At 46.9% G+C, this 17,134-nt stretch overlaps 1 protein-coding gene and 1 pseudogene across 4 annotated transcripts in view; one reads left to right on the top strand and one right to left on the bottom strand.

Moving 5' to 3' along the window:
• Positions 1 to 17,134, bottom strand: part of LOC127194016 (3-alpha-hydroxysteroid dehydrogenase) — a 1,235,587-nt gene that overhangs the window by 707,393 nt on the left and 511,060 nt on the right. The gene's annotated exons all lie outside the window — the stretch shown is intronic.
• Positions 6,152 to 6,321, top strand: LOC127194028 (40S ribosomal protein S29-like; annotated as a pseudogene).

The raw sequence follows: 17,134 nt of genomic DNA, 5'->3' as shown, positions 1-17,134 counted from the left end.
CAGGCTAGCCTCAAACTCACAGAGACCTTCCTGTCCTGGCCTACTCTGTGCTGGCATAAAAGGCATGTGCCACTGCTCTTAGAGGCAGAGGGACCTGGCAGCACGGAGCCTAGAAATAAGGCAGACTAAAGTCTCGTGTGATAGCCAGCTTTTTTCAGAGCATCTGGAGATTTACACTCTGAGAGTTAAGAGGAGTCACATGGGTAATGTGTACAATCACAATGCACGCAGTAGGCAAGCTGATCACAGCAGAACCGTGTTTTCCCATAGAGGTATCTAAATAAGCAACAGCCGGTTGTGATGAATATTCTGAAGTAGACTCACTCTTATCCCACTGTGCCTGGGAGGGGCATGAAAGCACAATCCAAGAGAAATTCCTTGTTTTTGAAGAAACTGAAGTCACAAGACTCTTGCCTTGTTTTCTTGGAGTTTTCTCATAGCACTCAGAAATCTCCTTGCATGACTCCACTCTCTGATGGTGTTTCGAAATGCCCCACGTACAGCTTATTAGAAATGCTCTTACATGTTCTGAAAGAATGGCTGAAACACACGGAGGGAAAAGAGGAACTTAGGATATTTGGTTGTGGTGGTGGAGGTGGTGGTGGTGGTGGTGCTGGTTGTTTTTGAGACAGGATCTGATGTAGTTCAGGTTGGCCTTGAACTCACAATGTAGTCAAGGTTCGCCTTGAACCTCTGAATTTCAGTCTCTACCTCCCCAGGACTGGGAGTACAGCCACGTCCTAACTTGTCCCATTTTTGTGGGGCTGAGGATTGAACCCAGGGCCTTCTGCATGTCAGACAAGCACTCTACAAACTGAGCTATATCTCAGGCCTTGCACGTGAGCTGTATTTCAGGCTTTTGTTAAGTCCTTGTATTTATTTTAAGTGGAAATAGAGACTGAAGTTTTTTTTCATTTGTTTGTTTGTTTGTTTTTTTCAAGGCAGGGTTTCTCTGTGTAACAGCCCTGGATGTTCTGGAACTCACTCTGCAGACCAGGCTGGCCTACAACCCACAGAGATCCATGTGCCTCTGCCTCCCAAGTGCTAGGATTAAAGGCGGGAGTTACCACTGCCTGGCTGAGACTGTTTCTAAAAGGCCCTCTAGGTACAGTATGCAGACTAACTGTAGACAAGCATGCATTGACCAAGGTGTTCTGGGAAGGTGACAGTTTGGATCATTACCAGGGCAGTTGTTGTAGCTGTGGATGTGCAGGAAGTCAACTGGATTCACAAAATACAATGAAAGGAGCGTGGCTCTGTAAGGTTGAGATTGAATGGAAAGTCCACCATTAGTTAAAATATCTGACTTTTGGGGGGGCTGGAACAGTGATTTATTTGTTTGTTTGTTTGTTTGTTTAGACTAAATTTTAAAGCAGTTTTTAAAAATGTTTATTATTTATATAGTATTCTGCCTGCAGGCCAGAAGAGGACACCAGATCTCATCATAGATGGTTGTGAACCACCGTGTGGTTGCTGGGAATTGAACTCAGGACCTCTGCAAGAGTAGACAGTGCTCTTAACAGCTGAGCCATCTCTCCAGCCCTTAAAGCCATTTTTAAAAAAGCAATTTGAAAAAAAATAAAAAATAAAAAATAAAAATAAAAATAAAAAAAGCAATTTGAAGCCAGGTGGTGGTGACGCACGCCTTTAATGCCAGCACTTGGGAGGCAGAGGCAGGTGGATCGCTGTGAGTTCGAGGCCAGGTCTACAAAATGAGTCCAGGACAGCCAAGGCTACACAGAGAAACCCTGTCTCGAAAAACAAAAAAACAAACAAAACCAATGTGAAGACTGGCCAGGAGAGCTCTCTAGGGGTGTCAGCCTGTCACTTAGGGAAGGGTGTGGCAGGATACAGCAGTTCCTGCTAGGGCCAGCTGAGAGGCAGCGTGAGCTGGCTGCGTTTTGAAGGCTGCAATTTGGGTCAGGAGAATTCTTCAATTTTCAGTCCCATCACTTCAAAGAAACTACCCACACGGAATGCTGTCCTTGTGCTCTGTGTGAGGTGGAGAGGCTGACAGGTGTGGCTTGACTGGCTGCTGTGCTGAACCTTATGGATTGGCCTGGCAAGAAAGCCGGCGAGACAGAAGTTAAATGTGAGCATTAGAATTGTAGCTTTGAGCTGGGTGTGGCGGTGCATTACTATAATCCCAGCATAGGGAAGCCTAGGCAGGAGGATTACTAGGAATGTTTAGCCAGGCTGGCCTACCTAGGGTATGGAGAGTTTATCTTTTGTTTGGCTGGCTGTGGTATTGGGGCTCAAGCTCAGGACTTCAAGAGTGCTAGGCAAGAGTCACATGGCTATACGCTGAGCCCCAGCAATTCTCTCATTTTAGGCCATATTTCACATTTCACAGTAGCAGTAACTGAAAGGAGAAATGGCCAGTGGGTTATTATTTGTCTTGGTTGATTTTATATTAAAACTAAAAATGATTGAAATTGCATATGCTTTAGCTCTCTTTTAAAACTTTCTTTGTAAGGGCTGAAGAGATGGCTCAATGGTTAAGCACACTGCTTGCTTATCCAAAGGACATGGGTTCAATTCCCAGCACCCACATGGCAGCTCACAGCGGTGTATAACTCCAAGATCTCAAGATCTGACACTCTCACACCAACGCACACAAATTAAATAAAAATATATTTTTTTAAATCTTTGTATATAGTCATTGCACATGGTGCAGTAATTTTTTAAAGGTTTTTAATTTGTTTATTTGTTTTTTGAGACAGGGTTTATGTAGCCCTGGCCATTCTAGAATTCTCTATCTAGACCTGGCTGGGCTCAGACTCACAAAAATCCACCTGCCTCTGCCTGGTGAGTGCTGAAGGTGGAGGCTAGTGCCACCAGGCTTGGTACAGTGCAGGGTAAGGCCATTTCATACACACCAGTGCTCTCTGCCACTTCTCGTCCCTCTTCTATTAGTCCCCTTTGTTTCCCTAGAGAGTTTTACTTTTACTTTTTATTTTTAAAAATAAGTTTTGGCCAGGAGTGGTGGTACACACCTGTGATCCCAGCACTTGGGAGGCAGAGGCAGTGGATCGCTGTGAGTTTGAGGACAGCAAGGTCTACAAAGTGAGTTCAGGACAGCCAGGACTATAAGAGAAACCCTGTCTCAAAAAAAACAAACAAACAAAAAATTCATGTTAAGCTTTATTATAAAAACACATTGTGAAAACTTTAAATCGTATTACTTGTACTTTCATATATACATACATGGTTTTTGTGTCTGCATAAAATTTAGGATCCACATGAAAGAAAACTTGCGCAATCCATCATTTTGAGGTGGCTGAGTTCACGGCACATGGCTATCTGCAGCTGCACTCTCTGTCCTGCAGATTTCCCTGGATTCTAAAGGTAACCCCACTTACTCTCTTCTCTTCTTTGCTACACTTCTTGTCCTTTTCCTCCCTCTCTCTCTCAGGTCTTCCTGTAATGGACTCTGTCTTTGGTAATTCCTAACCCACTGGCACGAGACCATTTTTGTCTGGAAAGATGATGTAGCCAACCTTCCCCTTGCTTGGTATGCCATAAGCTGCCCCACCCTCCACTTGATACAATTCTAGGTTCCATCCCAGTTCATCATGTGGGGAGTTTCTCATGGCTCTAATTCCAATTGTTCTGCACACTCTGATACTAACAGATCTGACTAGTGTGCAGAGTAAAACAGTCCCAGATGTGCTTTGAGTGGCTTGTCTCCCTGTACAGATGTGCTTTGAGTGGCTTGCCCCCTATACAGATGTGCTTTGAGTGTCTTGCCCCCCTATGTAGATGTGCTTTGAGTGGCTTGTCCCCTATATAGATGTGCTTTGAGTGGCTTGTCCCCTATACAGATGTGCTTTGAGTGTCTTGTCCCCTATACAGATGTGCTTTGAGTGGCTTGCCCTCTATACAGATGTGCTTTGAGTGGCTTGCCCTCTATCCAGATGTGCTTTGAGTGGCTTGTCCCCTAGACAGATGTGCTTTGAGTGGCTTGTCCCCTATACAGATGTGCTTTGAGTGGCTTGTTCCCTATACAGATGTGCTTTGAGTGGCTTGTCCCCTATACAGATGTGCTTTGAGTGGCTTGTTCCCTATACAGATGTGCTTTGAGTGGCTTGTCCCCTATACAGATGTGCTTTGAGTGGCTTGTCCCCTATACAGATGTGCTTTGAGTGGCTTGCCCCTATATAGATGTGCTTTGAGTGGCTTGTCCCCTATACAGATGTGCTTTGAGTGGCTTGTCCCCTATACAGATGTGCTTTGAGTGGCTTGTCCCCTATACAGATGTGCTTTGAGTGGCTTGTTCCCTATACAGATGTGCTTTGAGTGGCTTGTCCCCTATACAGATGTGCTTTGAGTGGCTTGTTCCCTATACAGATGTGCTTTGAGTGGCTTGTCCCCTATACAGATGTGCTTTGAGTGGCTTGTCCCCTATACAGATGTGCTTTGAGTGGCTTGTCCCCTATACAGATGTGCTTTGAGTGGCTTGTCCCCTATACAGATGTGCTTTGAGTGGCTTGTTCCCTATACAGATGTGCTTTGAGTGGCTTGTCCCCTATACAGATGTGCTTTGAGTGGCTTGCCCCCCTGTACAGATGTGCTTTGAGTGGCTTGTCCCCTATACAGATGTGCTTTGAGTGGCTTGCCTCCCTGTACAAAAGTCAGTCCTTCCTTCAACTCAGTATCCATGTGCTACCTGGGAACACTGCAGTGAAGATTAGAATGCTGGCTGACTGGCTCTATCTGCATATTTGGGTCACTTGGTGTTTGCTGTTCAGTAGGAAGTGCCCTGGATCCCACCCTGAAGGAGGACTTTCTTACCGTGTGTGTGTGTGTGTGTGTGTGTATGTGTGTGTGTGATGAAACTGCCATGAATAACTCTGAAGCTTAGCCTAATTGACAGGAGCGGTATCGTCTGACTTACACCCCAGCATTTCCACAGTCCTAAACAGTTTACACTGTGACTTTAGCCTTAAGATGTCAGTATCGGGCTGGAGAGATGGCTCAGTGGTTAAGAGCACTGTCTGCTCTTCCAAAGGACCTGGGTTCAATTCCCAGCACCCACATGGCAGCTTATAACTGTCTGTAACTCCAGTTTCAAGGCATGTGACACCTACATACCAATGCACGTAAAATAAAAAAACTAAATTAAAAAAAAAAAGATGACAGTATCAGCTGGGTGTGGTGGCGCAGGCCTTTAATCCCAGCACTTGGGAGGCAGAAGCTGGCGGATCGCTGTGAGTTCGAGGCCAGCCTGGTCTACAAAGTGAGTCCAGGACAGCCAAGGCTACACAGAGAAACCCTGTCTTAAAACAAACAAACAAACAAACAAACAAACAAACAAAAAACCCAACCAAGGTCTCAGTATCATATGTTTTTAGTGCAGGGGGCGGGGCAGCTAGAGGACAACTTCCTCCTTTTTATACACAGGATTTTGAAAGTCAAACAATACTTGGGATATGTTGGTTAATTTTCTTACTGCCCTGACAAACATTGAACAGAAGTGACAGGACAGACTTATTCTGACTCATAGTTCAGGAGATACGGTACCTCAGGTAGGAGGGCACAACGTCAAGAGCAGTTCATGGCTGTGGCAGAGGAACTGTGAGGGCCTTAGTGAGACTGCCCTGAGCACTCAGGAAGAACTGAAGCCTCAACTCTGGCCTGACAGCCGCTAGCTAAGCCTCAGGGCTCAAGGGTTCCACAGCCTTCCCACCTGGAGAGGGTCACTTTCTGATCCAATTGTAGCAAACATAGAGAGAGAAGCAGGATGTGTTTTGTGTTTGTACTTATGGTGAGGCCTCTAGTTCCTCTCTTTACTATTAATTTCATACTTTCCTGTGTCATTTCAGAAATACGTGTGCATCTGTATATATATGCATATGTATATTATATATGTGTTAACATAATGGACAGAATAACATTATTCTTTTTTTCACTTATTGTAGTTGATAGATCATTTCATTTATCCACATGTAGATCTCTTTATGTATTTCTGTCTGTGAGCTTAGCCTTCGAGAGTTCATTCTATAACAGCTGTACAGCAATCATGGCTATAGTACTTATTAACAGCATTTGGGGCTATAGTGTATATGTAAAAACACTAATGTATAGGTGCCACAGCCACAAAAAAAAAGTAACACAAGCCCCTTTTCCTTGTTGGCTATCTAACGGCAAGATGGGTCACCAGCAGCTCTACTGGAGTCACCCACGAAGCTCGCCCAGGGTTCTCGTTCCTACCGAGTTTGATCTAACCACCATGGGCTGATCCGGAAATAGGGGCTCAATATGCATGGCCAGTGTTTCCGTCAGTGTGCGGAGGACATAGGCTTTATTGAGTTGGACTGAGCGACCTTGAGTGGATTATTCAAGTCTACCTGGTGAGACTGATCATGCTAGCCTTTGTACATAAAAAATAAAAAAGTGAAGACCTTCACACACACACACACACACACACACACACACACACAGTAACACAAGTTGGACTGAGAAGTCATCACAACAAAAATAATTGTTTCTCAGCTGGGAGGTGGTGGTGCACACCTTTAATCCTAGCACTGGGGAGCCAGAAGCAAGTGGATCTCTGTGAGTTCAAGGCCAGCCTGGTCTACAAAGTGAGTCCAGGACAGGCAAGGGTACATAAAGAAGCCATGTCTTGAAAAAAATAATTGTTTCCCTTATGGTTTTTCTTGTTTGTCTAACAGAGTCTCAATTGTGTACCTCTCGTTGATGAGAGATTTTAATAAAAATTCTGTCATGAGAACATGAGCCCCGACAGTGAGAGCACATCTTGAGAGTGAATGTTTACTTTGAAAACTAGTAGCAACTAAATACAATAGACACAGGGATAAAGACACTTTCAAAATCATACACAGAGGCTCACACCTTTAATCCCAGAACCTGAGAGGCAGAGGCAGAAGGATCTCTGTGAGTTTGAGGCCAGCCTGGTCTACAAAGTGAGTTTTAGGACAGCCAGCTCTACATAGTAAGACACTGTCTCCATACTAAAACCAAATAAAATAATGTTAAGTCACACCAAGGTCTTGAGTATTGGGATGACGGCAAGAGGAGCCACTGGTGAGACAGCTCTGCAGGGAACTGTGCCTGCTTGCGTAAGTCTGGCCCAGAACAGATGTAATGGTGGAAGGAGGAACAGACTCCACAGAGCTGTCCTAAACTCCACAGAGCTGTCCTAAACTCCACAGAGCTGTCCTAAACTCCACAGAGCTGTCCTAAACTCCACAGAGCTGTCCTCTGATCATTACAGGTGCACTGTGGCATGTGTGCCCCCCCACCCTCCCCCCCAGACTAGTAAATAGGAAAGAGAGAGAAGCCAGGAACGGAAGAGCTGAGGATGAGTCCCAGGAGTGGAGTACTTGCCTAGCCTGCACCAGACAGAGGGGCCGAGGAGGGGCTAATAAGGAGCCATCATGCTGATGAAATTAATGCGCTTTTTCAAGATGGAGAACTAAGCTGAACTTGGATACAAGCAGTGGTGTGAAAAGGGCCAGGATCCTTCTGTCACCGCTACACCAGATAGAAAGGCTTGGGAAAAGGGAGGCATGCTGGATGTACCCTCCCGATCTCCATCTGTTAAGTAAGAAACTTTTTACCTAACTGCTTACAATTACTCAGCTAAACAGTGGCATTTGCCCAAGGCCATGTCCTTCCCAGGGCTGTGTCAGGTGACTGACAGCCACAGAGCCCAGAGCCAGGGTCCTTGCCCCCACTACTCAGGACTCTTGTGCTCTTGTTAAGCTCCCAGGGAGCTAGCTTGGCTAACCTTGGTCTCTGTTTTAGTTACGGTTATTAATGCTGTGGTAAAACACCATGACCAGAAGTGTCTGGAGAAGGAGATGAGGGTTTATTTAGCTAACATATCCTGAACCACAGCCACTGAGGGAAGCCAAGACAGGAACTCAAACCAGGTGGGAACCTGGAGGCAAGAGCTGATACAGAGGCCTGGGAGGAGTGCTAAAAGCCCAGGACCACCAGCCTAGCCGATGGGCCACGCTCCACTATGGGATGGACACACCCACGCCAACCACGAGTTAAGAAAATGCCCTATAGGCTTGCCTACAGCTCGATCTAATAGCGGCCATTTCTCAAATGAGGTTCCCTCATCTCAGATGATTGCAGCTTGTGTCAAGTTGACATAAAAACTAGCCAGCAGCCAGGTGGTGGTGGCACACACCATTAATCCCAACACTCAGGAGGCAAAGGCAGGTGCATTTCTATGAGTTCGGGGCCAGCTTGGTCTAAGAGCTAGTTCTAGGGCAGCCAAAGCTACACAAAGAAATCCTGTCTCCAGGAAAACAACAGCAGCAACAACAAAAAACTATCCAGTATAATCTCTTGAACCTGCTAAACCCAACGGCTATTTTTTTAAAAAAGACTTATTTATTATGTATATAGCGTTTTGCCCACATGTACTCCTGTACACCAGAAGAAGGGACCGGAACTCATTATAGATGGTGTGAGTCACCATGTGGTTGCTGGGAATTGAACTCAGGACCAGTGTTATTAACCTCTGAGCCATCTCTCCAGCCCTCCTCCCAATGGCTATTCTTCTCCAGGAGCGGGACCGATTGGCTTCTGTCACCAAGCCACTGGCCAACAGCACAGCCAGCCTCAGGAGCTCTGAGCCAGAGTGCCTACCCAGAGCTGCCTTATGCTGCAGGCCTTGGGCTCCACCACCAGAGAAACCAGACTTTATTCTGTCCCTGTGCCCAGGGCATTATGCAAAGAAGGGGTCTGATTGGCCTAGTTTGAGTCTGGCCCAGCTCATGCATCATGGAGTAGCCAGTGTTCATACCGCCTAGTGGCCATTTGTTTGAAATCGGGAGGGATTAACACTAGTTAACAAGAAGCAGGGATACAGGCTGTGAGCTGCCTGACACCCCTTTCTTATCATTCTTCCCATTTGTACCCCGATAGCCCATCTCTCCAGAGTCTAGCCTGAGGCCTCCAGGGATAAACTGATGAGCCCCAGCACCTTATGTTACAGACCCTGGAAAAGCCAGTGAACCACTTTCCTGCCGGCCTGACATCGGATTCCTCTGAGACCCTGCATCAAACCCAAACCCAAACAAACAATAATTCTTTCTAACTCATCCTCTCAATTCAGACGAGGCAAATAGGTCCTGAGTTCAATTCCCAGCAACCACATGGTGGCTCACAACCATCTATAAGGAGATCTGGTGCCCTCTTCTGGCATGCAGGCACACATGGGGGCAGAATACTGTATAAATAATAAATAAATAAAATCTTTAAAACAAAACAAAAAAACTCATAAATTTAAGGAATCATATCAGCCAGGCAAGGTGACCCAGGCCTTTAATTTCCAGTACTTGCGAGGCAGAGGCAAGTAGACCTCTACGTGTTGGACGCCTGTGAGTTCCAGGCCAACCAAGGCTATATAGTGAGATCCTGTCTCAATTACAAAAGAAAAAAAAACCAATCAAATTCAGAAAGCCAAAAGATAATCAAAGCAGATCTGGTCATTCATCTCTCCCTCTCCTGACTAGTGTCAGGTGAGAAAGCCACGGCCTTGCTGACGAGACAGCTGCCCTTTTGAGCTCCTGGATCATCTGCCACTCACCTCAGTGTCCCACTACCCTGTGCCCAGAGCTTGACCTATAGAAAACAAGCAAATTTGGAATCAAGTCTCAAAGGCGCTGGGTGGTCTATGCGGTGCGTAGCTGGGTGAGCAGTGGTATCATGGGTGGGTTTAGCTGTGGAAGTCCAGGGGCCGAGAGCAGACGGTACAGAGAGAAGAAGAGGCAGGGCTGGCAAGGCAGTATGGGTCCTCTGGGAGCAATGTCAGTAAACCTGGGGTGTGGGGATCCTGATTTCCCTGAGTTATTTGTCCCCACATTTTTGTCTGGATGACATCAGATGAAAGTTAAAAGCGCCCTTCAGCCAGTATCCATGCAAATCCTCCTTTAGTGTTTGAATATACATGACAGAGAGAGGCAAAATATGTCCTTGGGCATTGGCATCTTGATAGGGATCAGTGCCTTAAATCAAAGAGATTAAATTAGAGGGAAAAAAAAAAAATCCCAAACTTCTGCTGGGACTGTGCTTTGCAAATACTCCAGAAACTGAAGAGGCCTGCCCTTCCCTAGGGGCAGCCTCCACTGAAGACTAAGGGTGAGCATCTGCACTGAGTATCTGCAAAATGTAGGGCTGAGCTCTGAGCTTCAAGGTCACTTACATCAGCAGACATTTATATTATAGCCTCCTTCACCCGCTCCTGTGGCACGTAGCTAGCGTGGGTGGTGACAACAGGCCAGCAGCCCTTGAGGACCTCTCCAAGGACCCCCCTCCCCCCCCAAACAGATGCTCAAGAAGAGAAAACTTAGAAATTATACAGATCTAAAACAAGACTGGCTGGGCGTGGTGGCGCACACCTTTAATCCTAGCACTCAGGAGGCAGAGGCAGGCGGATCACTGTGAGTTCAAGGCCAGCCTGGTCTACAGAGCAAGTCCAGGACAGTCAAGGTTACACAGCAAGACTATGTCTTGAAAAAACATAAATAAATAAATAAAACAAGACTGACAGACTGACTTTTTTTTGTTTGTTTGTTTTTCCAGGAAAAAAGTTGGGGAAATCATGATTATTCCAGGACTGGTAGCTGGTAAGTTTTCATGGGGCAAAGACGCAGAAGAAAACAGACCAACTGCATTTTAGACACTCTAAGACACCCTTACAGGCCAATGGGGGTCATCAAAGGGTTAGATGGAAGTAGAAGAAAGCACTTTGCTGTGCTCATTCAATCAGTCAGTGAAAAAATCAGTCATTCAGCAAACACTGCCAGGCACCAGCACACGGGATGCTGTGACGAGGGCGGGCACCAGCACACCGGATGCTGTGACGAGGGCGGGCACCCGCACACTTGATGCTGTGACGAGGGCGGGCACCAGGACATGGGATGCTGTGACGAGGGCGGGCACCAGCACACGGGATGCTGTGACGAGGGCGGGCACCAGCACACCGGATGCTGTGACGAGGGCAGGCACAGAGCAGGGAGCAGTGCAGTTGTGGTTCCTGTTCTCATGGCGGTCTAGCATCAAAGATGAGCACTGCTCCCTGGAGCAGAAACGGGACCCTTGTTCTACAGAACAGGACTCAGAGTGCGAGAAGTGGGAAGGGGAGAGAAGGGAAAAGGAGAAAACAGAAGGGGAGGGGAGGGAGGAGCCTGGCAGAAGGAGATGGGAGGGGAAAAGACAGGGAGGCAGGGAGAGAGTGTTCATCTCGCTCGCTGGGTGAGAATAAAACGACAATCTGAGCCAATCTGAAGCAAGCTTGGTTTTCCTGGGGATACAAACAAGAGCTGGCTGGCCACTGCCTCCTGAGTTGGGTTAAAGAGAGCATCCCCAAATACATTTCTTGGGCCTCTTTTTTTTTTTTTTTAATTTTCGAGACAGGGTTTCTCTGTGTAGCCTTGGCTATCCTGGATTCACTCCGTAGACCAGGCTGGCCTCAAACTCACAGCCTCTGCCTCCTGAGTGCTGGGATTAAAGGCGCGTACCACCACGCCCGGCTATCTTGGGCCTCTTTTAAGGAGTAAAATCACAAATAATTGCAAAGCAGGTTTACAGAAGAGAGGCAATGGGGCAATAAGGACAAACAGAAACATCTCAAAAAAAAACCCCACATAGTCGCCATGATTAGTGTCACGCAGGTTAAGAATAGGCTCAGGGCTGCAGAGATGGCTCAGAAGTTAAGAGCACTGGCTGCTCTTCCAAAGGTCCTGAGTTCAATTCCCAGCAACCACATCCATCTCACAACCATCTACAGTGAAATCTGCTGCCCTCTTCTGGCCTGAAGGTGTACATGCAGACAGAGCATTGTATACATAATAAACAAATCTTTAAAAAGAAAAAAAAAGAGTAGGCTCAAAAACAAGTCAAGTCAAGGTCATGGTTAGAGCAGGTCAGGATCCAGGAAACAGACTTAAAAAGAGTGACTCAGTTCCTACAAAATGGAAACGTATTTTAAACAATACAGTATACTGGCTCCTGCCTTCAAAAACGGAGTTAGGCAGGTTCTTCAGGAGGAGGAGGGGGGAGGGCAGGAGAGGAGAGAAATCACTTGAATGGTCTCAATGGACAGCTTGGCTAGCTGTGGTTCCCTGATGGAAGTGGACTTCATCTCCACTCCCGGGAGAAAAAACTTGCATGTTACATACCTCACCCAAGGCCAGACCACCAGTAAGTGGCAGAGGTGGGACACAAGGGTCTGTTTGACATCAAAATGTGAGGGCTTTTTCTCTTGCTTAGAGGTGTCTGAGCCTATAATCTAAGCACTTAGGAGAAGGCAGAGGCAGGAGCATTGCTAGTGAAAGGCTAGCCTACGTACGTAGCGAGTTCAAGGCCAGCCACAGCTGTATGGTAAGACTCTGTCTCCAAGTCAGTGTTTTCTTTGCAGAAATTCTACTCAAACCATCTTGACAGGAAGAGAGGTTCAAAGGTCTCTGAACTTCAGGTGCATAGGTGGCTAAATCCAACAGCTGAGATAACGGTGCCTGGGCTCTGGCCTCTTCAAATATTGGGACAGCCTCTCAGGGCTGACACCTTCATGGTCATCACAGCTTCTGAGCAGGCTACTCCCTCCAGAACAAAGTTCCTTCCACGGGAACCTGGTCAGGGCTTTCACTGGTGTCATTTGGATTGTATTGTTATAGAATGGACATGCCTTCCCAGTGAGAAGTCCCTCCGCACACTTGCGGTTAATAATTAATAAAGGAAAACAGCTCTTTAATACAGCACGGGTATGGCTCTGGCTAATCCCCAAAGAGGGGCTGGCCTCTAATAGAAGATTTTACTTACTTATATACACCTTAGGCATATGCTTCACACACACACACATACACACACACACACACACACACACACACACACACACACACACACTGTCATCCTTAAATCTCTTTCAGGTCTCTGCCCAAGGTTACACTTTGAACAATTAAACCAGAGACAGAAGGCTGTAAGCCTGGCCACCTGGGCATATGGGACATCTACACAACAAAGGTATTGTCTGGATTGTTTCTTTTTCTTTTTTCCCCTGAGACAGGGTCTCTCTCTGTGTAGCCTTGGCTGTCCTGGACTCACTTTGTAGAGCAGGCTGGCCCCAAACTCACAGTGACCCGCCTGCCTCTGCCTCCCAAGTGCTGGGATTAAAGGCATGTGCCATCACGCCCACCTCAGCATTGGTTCTTTCTTTCTTTCTTCTTATTTATTTATTTATTTATTTTTTGTTGTTGTTGTTTTTTGAGACAGAATCTCTCTCTGTGTAGCCTAGCCTTGGCTGTCCTGGACTCACTTTGTAGACCAGGCTGGCCTCGAACTCACAGCGACCCGCCTGCCTCTGCCTCCCAAGTGCTGGGATTTAAGGTGTATGCTACCATGCCTGGCTAAGGAATTGAGTCTTGATAAGACTTACAACATTATATTAAGAAGCATGTGAAACTAGGACAAAGCTTCATATAACACAACTTGATTAAAAGGAAATATCCAGAATAAGTAAATCCACAAAAAGCTGATTGGCTGTTATGAGGGCAGACAGGGAAGAGGGTTAAGGACAGCTAAGAGGTACAGGATTCTGTGCCAGGCTGAGGAACCTACTGTGTGACTGTTTCCTGGAGAGACATGGACCGATGTCAATTCATCCCAGATACGGCATCAAGCACAGAGCAAAGAACAAATCCTCCCAAGTTTATCCTGGTGAACTGGTGAATTTATTGGGTTTTGTTTACAGGAGTGCAGGAGAGGGGTTATTTACAAGAGCATGGGTGACCCCTCCCAATAGTGGCATCACTGAAAACTCTCACCCTTGCATGGATGACAATATTCCCCCCAAGTCCCATTTAGTCAGCTTTCCACCATGCCAATGCTACTGAATGGTTTGTTTGGATGACTATGTTATGTGAACTTCACGCCAATAAAGAAAAGCAAAAAAGGCTTATGACGTTGTATTGAGCTGTGTAAGGCATAGGGAAAGGCAGGCCAGGGAAGGAGTGCTTATCAGCATCTAGTGGAGTTATGAAAAGCCTTCTGCATAGCCCAGCTTTCCCTGAGCAAACACACACACACACACACACACTTGTCTGAGCTCCTAAAGCAAGTACAGCTGTTCACTAGACCCAAAGCTTCTATTTCTCTGAATGCACCAAGATGGCACGTGCTTCTCCCTGGAGGTCGGTCTTCATTTCAGGGTCAGACCTCAAAGCACCGGTTGTCTTTGCTGGAGTCATCATCAGCATGTTTGTTACTTTGATTTAGATACTGGCATAAAGAGCCGTTATCAAAGGACGGCATGTTCTCTGCCGGGCCACTGCAGGACTGACTGCACAGCATCCCTGGAGGCTACAAGTTTACTGATGGAAAACAAAGGTACCATTGTTGTGTGCACACCAAGCAGTGAGGGAGTAGACTTTTCTCTCGCTGGTCCCATGAGGCAGGACAATCTATTTCCGTTCTCCAGTGGGCTTAAGGGCCTGAGGGGTCTGTGGGCAAGTGGTCACTCAAATCCCAGGATACTTGCTACAGAAAGTAGGGAAATGGAGGAGGGTGTCTCAAGGGTCCTTGTGTAGGCTTATCCAATAAATACAAGCCTTATCAGCCGCTCTCCTGGAAACCCTATGGTGACTGGGAGAGAGAATCAGACAGGCCTGATAGGATGTGGCCTTCCCAGAGGCAATGCCATGTGGCTCCAGAAAATGCCTTAGCACGCTGAGGGGTCTGCTCATGCCTCTCCTTACTTAATTAGGAGCTTCTAAGGCTTAGGAAGTCAGGCTCACTTCTCTTCACCCCTCCAACCTTCTCTACCCCTTTATTTCTGGCGTTTGCTTCCTTTCTGGAAGCTCCAGCCCCCATTCTGAACCACTTACCAAACACCCGCTCTCCCTAGCATCTTTCGCTGATCCAGTCAAACAGCTCCTGCCCCAACATTGCTTTTCCATAGGTCCTCTACCATGGATTCGCACCAGCACTGCTATTTTGGATAGCCCTAGGTAGGAACCCAACACATGTTGCTTCATTTAACCCTAGTAATTGCCAAGTAAAGGAAACTGACTCAGAGAGGTTGGGCTTTGGCCAGGGCAAACAAACCTTGGGAGCCATCAAAATGGCTCAGTGAGTAAAGGAGCTTGCTCTACAAGCCTGGCAACCTGAAACTCTGCAATTGTGCACAACGGAAACTATTTCCTCACTTTGATTGTTTCTGTTGGGTATTTTGGCCACTGTTATGCAAAAATAAGTAATATATTATCTTATCCAGGGAGGGCTTTTTCAGTAAGAGAGGAAAGGAGCTGGAGATATGGCCTAATAGATAAACACTTGCTGCTTAACAGCCTTCTATCTGTCAGATAATCCAGGGGAAAAGCTGGATGCAGTAGAAGGCATCTGTAATTCTTACACCCCTGTGGCAAGATTCAAAGTGGAGGCAGGAGAATCAACCAGAAGCTCACAGGCCAAGTGGTTTGCAGTATGCGCTGGTAGAAGCCACTGGGGAAAGTCATTCTCTGACTGCCACACATGTGCTGTGGTGCATGCACCTACATGCACACACTCACACACATGCACACACACGCACACATGCACACACTCACACACATGCACACACTCACACACATGCACACACACGCACACATGCACACACTCACACACATGCACACACTCACACACATGCACACTCACACACATGCACACACTCACACACATGCACACACTCACACGCATGCACACACATGCACACATGCACACATGCACACACACGCACGCATGCACACACACGCACACATGCACACACTCACACACATGCACACACTCACACGCATGCACACACATGCACACACGCACACATGCACACACTCACACGCACGCACACACACGCACACATGCACACACTCACCCGCATGCACACACACGCACACATGCACACACACACGCATGCACACACACGCACGCGCACATGCGCACACACACACATGCGCACACACACACACATGCACACACTCGCACGCATGCACACACACGCACACATGCACACACACACACATGCACACACACGCACGCGCACATGCGCACACACACACACATGTCAAACAAATAAAAATGTTAAGAGAGGAAAAGCTGAAGGAAGGCATTGTGACAGAAGACACACAGCTAAGTAATAAAGAAGAGAACTCAGCTAGAAGCTGAGCAAAGGCTCCAAGCAGATTGTACCGATGGGCAGGGAGCACGTGAGAAGATGCTTAGCCCATCCGTCCTCACAGAAACACCTCACAGAAACACCAAGGAAGCCCTCATGGATGAGGCTTCACATTCGCTAAGATGGCCAGACTCCCACATCACATAAGGGGGAGACTGGCTCTGGAGAAACTGGAGCCCTCACGCCCTGTCGGTGTTGGTGGAAATGAAAAATGGTGCAATTGCTTTGGAAAGCAAGCTGGCAGGTTCTTTTTGTTTGTTTGTTTGTTTTGTTTTGTTTTGTTTTTCCAGACAAGGTTTCTCTGTGTAGCCTTGGCTGTCCTGGACTAACTTTGTAGACTAGGCTGGCCTCGAACTTACAGCGATCTGCCTGCTTCTGCCTCCCGTCACCCAGCTGGCTGGCAGGTTCTTAAATGGTTCAATAAGCACTTGAAAGAATGTTTAGCAATAGAAACAATAGTCAACACAAGGCAGGAGTAGTGGTGCCCACCTATAGTACTTAACAGGATAACTAAGTACTACCAGCACTAGAAGGCTAGAGCAGGAGGATTGTGAGTGTAAGGCTGCTGTGGGCTACATAGCAAGACCTGAGATGGCTCAGTGGTCAACAGCACTGGCTGTTCTTCCAGGGGACCAGAGTTTAAGTGCCAGCACCACAAGATGGCTTTACAACAGTTTGTAACTCCAGTGCCAGGTGGATCAGATGCCCTATTCTGGCCTCTGTAGGCACTGCATAGACATACATGATGCATAGACATACACGCAGCAAAACACCCATACACATAAAATAAAAACAAAGATTGAAAAAATAAAATAAAATAAAAATAGAAATAACTCACTGCCAAACATGGTAGTACATGCCCGTGATCTCAGCAGTTATGAACAGAAACAGAGGAAGTTTCAGGCCAAGCCTGTGGTGGCGGTGGTGGCACACACCTTTAATCCC

Source organism: Acomys russatus, chromosome 9, assembly GCF_903995435.1.
Source record: "Acomys russatus chromosome 9, mAcoRus1.1, whole genome shotgun sequence".
Taxonomy (NCBI): domain Eukaryota; kingdom Metazoa; phylum Chordata; class Mammalia; order Rodentia; family Muridae; genus Acomys; species Acomys russatus.
The sequence above is the reverse complement of the archived record's forward strand: the minus strand, read 5'-3'. Positions and strand labels throughout refer to the sequence as shown.